Consider the following 13,246-nt stretch of genomic DNA (forward strand, 5'->3'; position numbering starts at 1 on the left):
GATGTGTGACCAGATACCACTGCAGTCCCTCAAGACTGTCCTAAGGCAATTAATAGGAGGGGTCAGCACACCTTTCTCCCCATCTGAACAGTCACTGGTAGTGCCCATACTGCTTGGCTATGGCAGAGGTCAAACTCCTCCACTGGCCAACTGAGCCAAATCACCTTGGGAGGTTCTGCTCATTTGAAGAAGCCTTGATTAGACAAAATGCTGGAATCTGTGTGACTAATGCTCAGATGCTTCTCAGCATGGGTGGTGAATAAAAGTACAGTAAGCAGTGTCCCCTGTTATTCTGAAAAGTTTTGCCTCATTACAGTTTCAGAATTAATATTAGCCCTGACTCAGAGGGGAAAAACATGTCTAAGTCTGGTAGTTCTTAAAACAGCTGCCTGATGAGAGCACTTACATGCTCGACTTGAGAGACGCCAAATGCTGTGGAGTAAGGCTGCTCGTGAATCCACTGTCAAACCATCTGGGCTTGGAGAATTGGTTTCTTTCCTCTGCTTTTTAAAAAGAATATTTCCTAATTTCTCCCATTGTTATTGGTCTGCTTAGGTTTTCTCTTCTAGCGGAAAATTTTGATAATTGGATGTTTCACTTGGCAGGCATGAATTTAAAACATGTATTACCATTGAGTTTGCCAATCCTCAAATCCTTGAGGATTGTGCTTTATGTCTGCATTGCTTTCTCAAAGTGTCCATTTCCTTATTGGGGGGGAAAATCCTATTTTTCAGGCTTCCTGCCACCTTGTTCATAAACATCCACTCACAAGTTGACAAGTGAGCAAGCTTGGAGCCAGCATCCATACTATTAAGGACTCACAGATCCCATAAGATAGTACACAGATTTGTTTTTCTTTTAATAAGATTTTTCACAGATAAATGCATTTAGGCTTCTACTGTTTAACTGGCAAGTCTGATATTGTAAGTAGGAAAAGACAGCTACATTGTTATTCATTGATCCACTCATTATGCAATATTCAACTTATATTCAGGAGAAAATATTTTGTCACATATTGTCAAAAATGACAGTGGTAATTAGCTACCTGAAAATGCTGATAACATGAGTATCTTCAAACAAAAGAAAATCTCCCATATAGCCACCAACCAATTATAAAATTTATGACTAAATTATTTCAGATCAAAATAATGGACAATTTATTCCTGTGACACTCAGCTCACACCAAAAATGTAAAAGCAAGCAACCCTGTACTGGACATCTGCTAGACCTAGATCTTCCATAATAACTAGTCTCTTAAAAATGGTCTTCTTTACTCTTGCCTGACTCCATGTTTTTTAACCTTTTTATTTTGGATACATCCTATTGTAAATTCAGCCTTCTGTTATTGCTTTGCAATGCTGCATTTTTGTGATTAATGCCAATTGTTTTTAACAGCTTGCTTTTTGACTTTCATTAATTCTCATTAACAAAGTTGGTGTCATATTGCAACCTTGCATCTCTCTCTCTCTATTTCTCATGTATTATACTTTTATTTTAACGTGGGAAACCAAATGGAAATTCAAGTATTAGGAAGCATTTCCGAACTCAACCACCCACTCAAGAGGCCGACACACCCTAAAACAATGAACAAATATAAATCTGAAAGACACTTTCTTATAGATGGGACTTACATTCAACTTAGCAAAGGTGTATTGGCATTCAGGCAGCCCTTTAAAGTACAAAGAAGACTAAAATCATGCTCAAGTAAATAGAGAGGAGAACCATTAAAATCTATCTCAACAGTAATTTTTTGTGAAAATTGCAAATGTTAATAGGAGTAATAAAAAATAGAACAAATGAGACCATACAAATATTTGTAAAATGCAAATGGTAGAAAATACACTTTTGAAGGAGACACCGTAGGAAAAGAAGACACATTTGTATAACTGCACACTCAAGGAAATTTTTAATGAAATCTATAAAATAAGAGATAAAAAGGGAATTAAATTGGAAGGGTTTCAGAATTTGCTTCAAAGATAAATATATCAACACTGCTGGCAGCAAACCCCACAATAAACGATATAGAAAACCAAGTGGAAAACAGTTGTAATTGAATGCACTGCAAAAAGAGATAAGTTAATGAAACATAAGATAATTTGCATGGAGGATAGATGAGGCTGATCCATCAGATTGGTAATAGACATGACTTCAGAAATGAACTAACAAGTAAATCAGAGAACATATTTGAAGATATGAAAGAATACATTATAATGAAGGAAAATCTAAACAAAATTATTAACAAAACTTATTTAAAAATCTCCAACCAGATATATTGTGATGAAAACATTGGATTTCAAGGATAAAGGATAATACCTGATACAAATTCAGGTGAAAACATACATTACCTCCAAATACTAAGGCAAAATACCAGCCTCTCCTCAAACATCTCTAGAAACATGAAAATTTGATAAGATGATTTCAGTGTGGCCATTTTGACACAGCTTTTTTCATATTTCTCTCTTGACAGAGAAACATTCTGATTTAACTTAACAAAAAATTAACTTAGTCTTAATAGGTTTACAATAGAGAATATGTAGAACAAACATTTATTCTATCTTAAGCATCTTATCCTGACTGCTTTGCAAGATATGCTTTTGTGTGCATCATAAGATTGTCTAATTGTCGAATTACTCAGTCTTTTGGATCTGAATTATTGTTGTTATTGTATCACTTAAACTTTATTTCAAAAATTATAAACTTCAACAAAATTTTAAATTTAATTCAAATTATATTTGTATTTATTGCAATTTAATGTGAAGTCATCAGACAAAAGCATCTCATCACACAATTTTCTCTTCAAATAAGAATTTCCTTTATAAAGCTGAGTCACTTTTTTTTTTTAAAAAAATATATCTTTATTGATTTCAGAGAGAGGAAAGGAGAGGGAGAGAGAGAGATAAAGACATCAATGATGAGAGAGTCATTGATCAGCTGCCTAGCCCGCAACCTGGGCATGTGCCCTGACCGGGAATCAAACCCCAATCACCTGGATCCTAGGTCAATGCTCAACCGCTGAGCCAAGCCCGGCTGGGCATGCTGAGTCACATTTTAAATACAGTTAAATCCCACTGACAACACGCAGGATGTGAATTGATCTCAGTCAAGTTACTATCGAAAGTTCCTTAAACTACAGAATTATGAGGAATATGAGAGCATCATGTTCCATTGATGCTCTAAAGTTCTTAGGGCCATATACACAATCACTTCTTGGCCTTTTGGCTCAGATCAAGTGTAGGACTACACATGCAACATAAGAGCTGCATATATGAAATGATCTAATTTAACCCAGTGTAATATTTCCCAAGTTATGTTTTGACAAGGTCTCATCATCCTAGTTTGAAAAACTATTATTTAAAAAATGCTCTAAGTAACTAATTTCTGTATTTTACATGATTGAAGATATTGTCATTCCATACATACTGTGTTCTCTGTGAGGATGCAGAGAAATCAATTTTTCGTCTGGTTTCAATAATTGTAATTGTGATTCCAAGCAATGTTTCAGTGATAGTATTAATATACCATGAATCATATAAGAAATCATGAAATTCTTTCTCTTGGTTACTTGAATTTTAAAGTTAAATATATAGCAATAGATTGACAAGTCTTGTTTCCATAAATGTTTTTATACGTATCTCCTTTTTCTAACATTTATTTACATGAGATATCAAATTTTCATCTAATAATTTTTATTCATTTTTATTGTCATTTGATTTACAATCTTGTGAATCAACCTAATTAAGAATAAGGTGAAGTATAAATTAATAGTAGTACTGGGCATCTATGAGGTGTGCATCTCACTGATAGGCAAGATTACAGACAGAAATTCAAACAGTGTAAGATTAAGTATAAAATAAAAGTGCTTGGCGATATTGAAATGTAATAGAAGGGCAGTTTGGATTATTGAAATGGTTAGGAAAAATATCATAGAGAAGGCAAGATTTAAGCTTGGTTTTAAGTGTTTGATCAGGTTTAGATAGAGAAATGGGGAAAGTATTTTTGCATTTAAAAAAAATGTAAAGGAGAAAACTAAAAAGGTATATTTGAGGACTAATAAAAGAGACCATCTCACTGGAATAAAATTTCCTTTAAGTAAAGAGAGTAATACAGTAAAAACAGTCATGAGGACAAGAAAATGTTGAGATATTGCTATCAATGAACAACTATGAACTTTATTCTTCTGGCACATGGATGTCATTGATAATTGATGGAAAGAATATTGACACTGATGAAATTAGTTTTAAAATAAAAAAAACTTACCTTGCAATAATATCATGGATGAACCTAGAGGTTATTGTGCTAAGTGAAATAAGTCAGTCAAAGAAAGACAAATACCATAAGATTTAACTTATATGTAATAGTCACAGGGATGTGAAGTATGGCATAGGGAATGTAGTCAATAGTATTGTAATAGTCACAGGGATGTGAAGTATAGCATAGGGAATGTAGTCAATAACATTGTAATAACTATGTACGGTGCCAGGTGGGTAATGGAAATATCAGGGGGAACACTGTAAAGTACATGATTGTCTAACCACTATGCTGTACACTAGAAACTAATACAGAATAATATTGAATGTCAACTGTAGTTGAAAATAATAAAAAATTAAAAATAGAGTCATACCATAAAAAAGAATAAATTAGATAAGGTTGCAGAGATAAAGATGCCCATTAGGTAGCCATCCTAATAGTTCAGGCATGATTTATAACACAGACTATAAATGCTTACTACGAGTTTACTCAATACATTAATGGCTAAAATAATAAAGGAATGAGTAACAGGAAACACCATTTACTGAGATGGATGTGAAAATAGTTACAAATGATGAATTCACAGATTTGGAACTTAATTGCAAAGGGAGGTATAGAAAAGATTAGAAATTCAGTTCAGATGCTGGTGATGTTTTCAAAAATAGGGAAGGGAAGAATAATAGTGAATTACTAAAAATGACTAATTTTATTTTAATTATTTGCCTTTGAGGTGAAAAAAACATACTGCATATGAGGTGCAATATTTAAGGATATTTAGAATGCAAAATTACTAGGCAGAGTTTGTTTCACTCACTGGTTTATTATAAGCACTTAGAAAAGTGGATGCACAAAGTAGGTGCTCAATATCTATTTCTTAAATCAAACTGAAATATTTAGACAAATGTGAATTAACTGAAGTTCCCAAGAGTCATTATGCCTGCTAATAATGTTGTATGTTATCTACATAAAATATAAAATAATATTGAAGGAATATTGAGGTGTACACAAAATACTATCTTATTAGTGTACATTTATTGAAAATGTGATTTATACCTAGAATTTACAATTATCTTATTAAATATGCTCAATAATATTTGAGCAGAGATTGAGTTTACCATCAACTCATATTGTAAAACACTCATAGGTTTACATGAAAGAGGAGTTTATGTCTCCTACTTTTTGGGAGGTTGTGGCCTGTTTTGCAGGTAACTATTCCTTAGAGTTTGAAAATACAGGGTGGGGCAAAAGTAGGTTTATAGTTTTGAGTATACAAAACACAGTTTCTTCTTATATTATTATTTATTAATTATTGTATTATTTTTTATATGAACTACTGTAAACCTACTTTAGGCCCACCCTGTATTTTGATATCTGTTAGATACTTACTGTGTCATATGATTTTTTCTTAGGAGTATGATATAAACTGAGAACAGAGATCAATTAAGAGCAAAGAGTCTGATAAGTTGCATTGAAGGCTTTTCTTACTATTATTAAATAGAAAATAGCTTATTGACAGTATTAGATCCTTTTAACATTTGCCATATTACTGAAAAATGTTGGTATAAACACTCATGTAGTTGTGTGCACATCTGGCAAACAAAAACAGAAATAAAAAGAAATAATTTCACTTTATCAAAAATTAAGAAATATGTGAAAATATTTCTTACTCTTTCTCATAATAACCCACATCTGATTTGGGAAATATTCATGTGGTCTATATTGCAATTATCTCATTTGTATACTCCCTGAAAAGAGAAAAAATAGAGGAGAACTGCTACTGCTATTGCTGTGTTCATTTAAATTTAAAATTACATACTAACTACATTTCCATGATGTTTTATTAATTTTCTTTTGGTTCAACTTCATTGACTAAATGAGACAAAACATATGGTATTGAGGTTTCTCGCTGATGTTTTCATCAAAATTGAATAAAATCCAAATGGTATAGTATCTTTTAGTCTGAACAAAAGTCTTGATTTTACATGTAGTTGTCTAATTTTGTTTCCCCTTTAATGGCTGGTTTCTTTTACTTGTTGCTCGATATTTATTAATAGAAGTATGAAAGTGATGTTTTTACAGTCTCACTTCCTTATATATAATGAACAATCATAATTATTATTTTAATAAAAAATTGCCTGAGTCATACAGGTCCTAGAAATAATAGCCAAATAGTAATCAAGAGGGGTAGCAGGGGCAGAGCGGAATAAAAGAAGTGAGTCTCTGGAACTTACTGAAAATCCTAATTGCATAGGTCACATGACATAAGAATTTGCTCCACCATGCACAAGAACTTTGTGAAAGAATATGAATCTGTGAATAATTCCATGGCTCAAACCAAAAGAAAATTGTCTGGACTAGAGGACAGCAAATATGTGTGTCCGACAGAGATCCTGAGGAGAGTCAATTCAGAATCACTTTAACTTCCATGTGATATACTCAACACAGGTCTGAGTTGCAAGCTCTCTCACATGCCATTTCTTTTTCTTCTTTTAAATATATTTTTATTAATCTTAGAGAGCGAGAAAGGGGGGAGAGAGAGAGAAACATGATGTGAGAGAGAAACATCAATTGGCTGCCTCCCTTATTCCCCCCCCAGGGATCAAATCCACAACCTGGGTATGTGCTCTGACTGGGAATCAAAACCAGTGACCTTTGGGTACATGGGACGCTGCTCATCCAACTAAGCCGCACGGGCCAGGGCACTCAGGTACCATTCCTTGACTCTTCAGTTGCTCTTTTACTTAATACTCTGTTCTTTAAGAGTAAGTTAGAAATGACAAGTATAAATTTTCTTTGTACTGTATTTGCTTGTAATATTGATTTTTTTTTTTTTTTAAAGATTCTATATAAGGTGCTTAAATCCAGCTTTTAATTCTTAATTCACTTCTCGTAAATATAAAGCTACAAAATAAGTTTTGATCAAAAGTTGTATAGAAGCAAGGATTTGCCTTGTATTAAACAATACAAATGTTGAATATAATATACTGATCTCCCTGCTTCTAGTTTCTATTTTGCCTATTCCTGAAATACTCATCTAGTTAACTCCTACTCATGTACACTATATTTTTCTATTGGCCATTTTGTTCAATAGGGACAGACATTGTCTACAATCCCTTTCTGTAGGGTTCCTGGTTAGAGTTGGCCCAATAAGCAACTTGTGGAACATTTGAAAAGTGAAAGTGAGGGAGCAGTCACTACACTTTAAATATATTTTTATGGTCACATAGATGGCTGAGAGAAGCAGAGGTACCTGGTGGGTTCCAACTTGTTCTTTTTCTCCTCTACTTGTGTTTCTCCCATATGCTGAAAACCTGATAACTAACAATAGCCCCAGACCTAAACAAAGGTAGAGATTACACAGAAACAATAGCTTCCTCTCAGATTCCCTTTATCTTAGGAGGTTGTGTTTTCAAATATACCTATATATCTGTATCTATATATACATCAAAGAGAAAGGAAAGGAGAGGGAGAGAGATAGAAACATCAATGATGAGAGTCATTGATGGCTGCCTCCTGCACGCCTCCTGCTGGGGATTGAGCCCGAAACCCGGGCATGTGCCCTGACTGGGAGCCGAACCTTGGTTTCCTGGATCCTAGGTTGATGCTCAACCACTGGGCCACGCCGGTAGGGTGGGACTGAGTTTTCTTGGCTTCTCAAATTCCTCTGCAGGCTTCCACTAGTTTACCCAAGAAAGCAACTTCAGGCAGAAGTGAGTGACTTATTTTCTGTCCTCTAACTCTTCCACCCTTCAGTTCCCTTACCTTCTTGTATGACTGTGAAGCTTAACACCTTTACTGCATCCCTGATTCCATTACCATTGTAATGGTTCTGCTTCCCTGGCTGAACTCCAGCTGATACACTAGCTTTCAGATTTCAGCTCAAATATTACTCATTTAGGAAAATTTTATAGAGAAATATTTACTCAGTGACTCTCACCCTTTACATCCCTTAGACTAGATCAGGTATTCTCCTAAATAACTTAGACTTTCAGTATCACTCTTCTGAGTGTAGCTTTCTACCTAATGAGTTACCCATCTATACATTTATATACTATTAATGTCTGTCTCAACACTAAAGCATAAGCACTGTTGGGACAGAAAAAATACCTGCCTTTCTTCATTATATACACAACTGTTAGCACAGTGCTTGGCATGGCACACACTCAACACACATTTGTTGAATAAATGAAGATATGAAAATCCTACATTATACACATGGCTTTAAGCAAATACAAACTCTGTGTGTGTATGTGTGTATGTGCATTCAACCATATACTATGATTCAAATTTAACTTTGAAAACTAGCCTGGTATAATTATGTCCCTTTAAAAATATTTATGACATTTGGAAGCATGACTTTTTTCTTTAACAAAAACAGTAAGCCAACAGGGCCATTAGGCATAGCTAGATAGGTTGTCCTACACAATGTCAGAGTGCCCTTTATGTAGCCTGGGGTATAAATGATGCATTCTAAAGTGTGCATACAACACAGGGGCTTTGACTGTAAATGCTGGTGGCTAAGGGTCCATCCCTACCAGTGGTAATTTCTGATGATATTATTGTCAATGATTTTTAACACATTTTTCTCTTGAAATCATATATAAATAAAGTGTTGATGAAAAGCTTTAAATTGTTGAAAAAATTGGTTTACAATTGTATACATATACTCATATATCCAAATGACAGAAATCTGGCCCAATTTCTTCAAGCAAATCACAAGTTCATGTAGTAGATGTATCAGTCAGCTAAATCACGAGTACAGAAACTACTAGAGGTGTTTCAAATAGAAAGGATTTAATACTGGAAATGAGAAGTTTACATAAATGTTGGAAAATCTAGGGCAGTGAAGGTTGGGAAGCTCCTAGTAGATTTCACAAAACCAGAGAGAATGGGGATTGTTAAAAACTGCCATTGGTGTTCTCAGAGGGCTCAGAGGACGCAGGGGACTACAGCAATGAAGTGGATGATTCTCAGAACACATGAAGTGGCTGCAAAATCTCATGACTGATATCTGCCAAAGCTATGTGCCTGCTCTCAGCTGTTGTCTGAAGAATAATTATACTTCCCTTTCTTCTGTTTCCCAGCTATTTTGAGAATACCTCTCACTGGTGGAATCTAACCATACCGGCAGAAGATAATGGGAAATCCAGTTTCCAAACCCTAGTTCCTGTCATGCATGGGAAAGCTGAGAAGGAAAAGGCCTATCTGATATGGTGTTTACTTTTATAAAGAAATCCATTTAGAGACATTTTACCTCTTCAAACCTCAACCAACAATTTATTTTTTCTTCCTAATATTATTATTTTGGTACATTGATAAAATTTAAGGACCTTCTAAAAGTGATGATTGTACAATTTTAGTTTTTCACACACATGCCACTATTCTTAAATAATAACTAACTTTTCTAATTATTCTCTTGAAGGAAAGTTACAATACATATATAGAGATTTCAAGCAGCATATGTGTAAAAACGTCTGAAAAAAATTAAAGTTTCTGGACAGATGTTAAAAGAGTCTTGTAGAAAAACTATAAGCATTACAATCCCAATTCTAATTTGCTTTACATCAGGCATTTAAATTTATTATCTTTAGGCCATATGTTCCAAATTGAGCTTGGTTCTATATTCATGAATCAGTTGACAATGAATAGTTAAGTTCTGCTAATTCAGAAAGGTGAAGTTGAGTGAGCTTATTTTAATGGCAGAATATTTGTAACTACAAATTCTACATACCATCAGAAAACTTCCAAAAAAGAGCTGCCATATGTTTTAAACAGTGATGGAAATGGTTTTTAAAAAGCTGCAGCTTTTATGCAGCTATACTTGAGAATATCTTAGCATTTCCATTAAAATTCTATTTTGAGAGTTTTAAACTTGGCTCTAAAATTCATTGTAGACTGAAATTAACATGTGAAATCTCAGGGAATATTAAGTAACAGAGTATGTCAAAATAATTAAGTGGCTTCAACATTTTATTTATAGGTCTTTAATACCTTAGTTAGATTTAAGTTATTAAAAAAAAAAGTGCCACACAGACTTAGAGTTGTGGCTCGCTTAGGTATGACAATGACCCAGCTCAGCTCACCAGTGACAATCTCTGTGAACACTGCTTCTATTTCCTGGAAAAAAATGAAAATGCCTACAGGTAGAAAACTGGGAGTAAGAGGCAACATTCCTTGGACTTTCAAAGACCTCAATTCAAAAGCCAAGGACATATTCCAGAGTCTCTGGAAAGCAGCCTAAAGATAAGGGGGAAGCAATGTATTATTAGTGAAACTAGGTATCAAAATGCTTAAATAGAACCTGAGTAACTGGAGAACTTCCAGCTGAAGGAATCAGTGAAGATCATGAGAAGAATGTTATTTTCATTTGTGACGTAAACCATGGTTTTCTACCCCTACACCCACCCCAGTCAGTGTCAGTATAAGTTACCAGCTCAGAAAGCTTGCAGAAGGACAGATCTACTCCTGTCTACAGTATGGCTCCAGGAACACCATTTCTAGAGGAAATTGGTGGATCCTCTTAAGGCTTCATCTGAGTTAAAGTGATAATTCAGGAGAGTAGAGAGCTTCTGAATCCTGTCAAAGTCACATTGGAATTGGAAAAACCTGGGTTCTGTAATTTTCAGCCTGTGTGATTCTGGGTAACAAAATAACTTCCCTAAATTTCAATTTACTAATCTATAAAATGGGTGACAATATAAACCTCAGAGATTTTAAAAATTAAAATTAACTAGACAACTATCAAGTACCAACAATGTGCCTATTATATAACAAAATTAAATGAAACCTAATTGTTATTATTTTATATAATATAGAAACCAAATATTGTATCATTGACTAGAACCTCCTCATGCATCTTTTCCATTTATTATCAAGAGGAGTGTCTCCCTGATTACTTTTGATTCTCCCTCATATAGTGGAATCACATCTATGGATAGCAGGAAAGTGACATGAAGGCAGGAGAAAAAAATACAGTGTTTTAGGATTAGGACCAAATTGATTTTTTCTGAAATATCATTACTTGCTCTAAATAACTGATCTTTCAAATCCATTCTGTCCTACTAAATTTTTGTGTTACCTTAGTTCATGCAATAAACGTTCATTAAGGCCTACTCTAGGCCAAGTACTGTGCTAAAAGCTACTGAGAAAGAAAAAAAAAGTGTCATACATTCAAAAGCTCGTCATTCCAACGGTAAGGGTATTAGGAAAGAAAAAATTCTAATAACATGAGATAAGGATTGTTAAAGTTAGATGCAGGGTTTATTTACATCAGACTGAGACGGCTTGCGAAGGCTTCTTAGAGGATGTGATAAAAGACGTTTTAAAAAAGGAATTGAAGTTGATCATTTGAATGAAAAGAGTAAGAATATTTTAGCAGTGGAAAGAACACACAAACAAGCTAAAAGAGCTAAGAACAATTTAGTTTGGTAAAAGTCTAAAATTATAGTAGTAACACATATGAAAAGAAAGATATGCAAAGAAAAGTCAGAAAGGGTTTCTCCTAAATCTTATGAGAATCTATCCCAGATTTTGAGCATGTAACTGGTAAGATTAGCTATACATATGAGGAAAATTATTCCGGAAATAATATGAAGAATAGTAAGATGGAAATCAGTGAGATCAATTAGGAAGCTAATCTATAGTCTTAATAAAATAGTCCGGTGTTTACTAGTTGTACAATATTAAGAAAGTCATTTAATCTTAATTGATCTTTTGGGCCTCTTTCCTTATTATTATGTAAATTTAAATATTAACAAAAACAACAATAATAATAATAAAGTGTGGGTTGAAGGGAAGCAGAATGTTACTCCAAAATAATAATAATAGGTGAACACAATACAGTGCACAGATATGTTATGGAATTGTGCACCTGAAACATGTATACTTTTTTTAACCACTGTCACCCCAATAAACTCAATAAAAAAGGGGAAAAATAATAACAACAACAGTGTGGGTTGAGGGGAAGCAGAATCTGTAGCTCCATAATGTGCCACTTTGCCACCTGTATTTTAGTGAGCCGAAGGCAATTAAGACCCAGCAGACTTTACCCCTCCCTTAATTGCCAAAAAGAAATTAGATAGGGGGCTTATACCAGGAAGACAGCTATTACCAGAGATAACACTTTATGTTGGAAAAACTTATCTGCTTGGCAAAGCAAACATCTGTTTACCAAACATTTGCTCTTCTTGTCTTCCTATGACTTGTGTTTCTACCCTTTGAAGCCCCAAACCCTTACCCCTTCTCCTTAGCTCAGGATGATATATATATATGAGCCTCAGCTTTTTGTTTTTGAGCCTTACAATCTTTTATGGGGTTCTTATAGGTATGAAATTAAATTTGTTTTTTGCCTGTGAGTGCACTTTATGTCAATTTAATTATTAGACCAGCCAAAGGATCTAAAAGGAAAGAAGGGAAAAGTTTCTGCTCATACAGGGTCAGAATACCTGCCAGAGACTGATCTAAAATTATGTAAGAAAGTATACATAAAAGCATTGAACAATGTGTGCCACAAGGGAGTTGTGTGTGTTTGCTCACAGCTTGCATTCCAATCCACATTGGTCCATGGGCATAAACACATGAGGTGATTATTTGAGCTGTTAGATATCTTGTTTGTGATCATTTGAGGGTCTAGGCAGAAAAGGATGACAAGTGATAAATATCTACATAGCCTCTAGAGCAGTGCTTCTCATAATTTAATGTGTACAACAATCACCCAAGGGTTTTGCTAAAATGCAGATTCAGAGTGAGCACATCTGGAGTAGGGCCTAAGATTATGAATTTCTAAAAAGCTCCCAGGTGAGCTGATGTTTATGATTGAACCACCTTTTGAATAACAAAGCTCTAAGAATGTTGATAATTTTGTCCACGCCTCTAGCAGGTGGAGAGGCAGATTTTTTAAAAGCAAATAAAGGAGAGACAGAATTAACATGCTGAAATGCTACTGGGATTCATTTCGTAGATCGGGTTCTATTTTCCACAATAATTTTTCGCCTTTTTC

Source organism: Miniopterus schreibersii (assembly GCF_964146895.1).
Source record: "Miniopterus schreibersii genome assembly, chromosome: 5".
NCBI classification, from domain to species: Eukaryota; Metazoa; Chordata; class Mammalia; order Chiroptera; family Miniopteridae; genus Miniopterus; species Miniopterus schreibersii.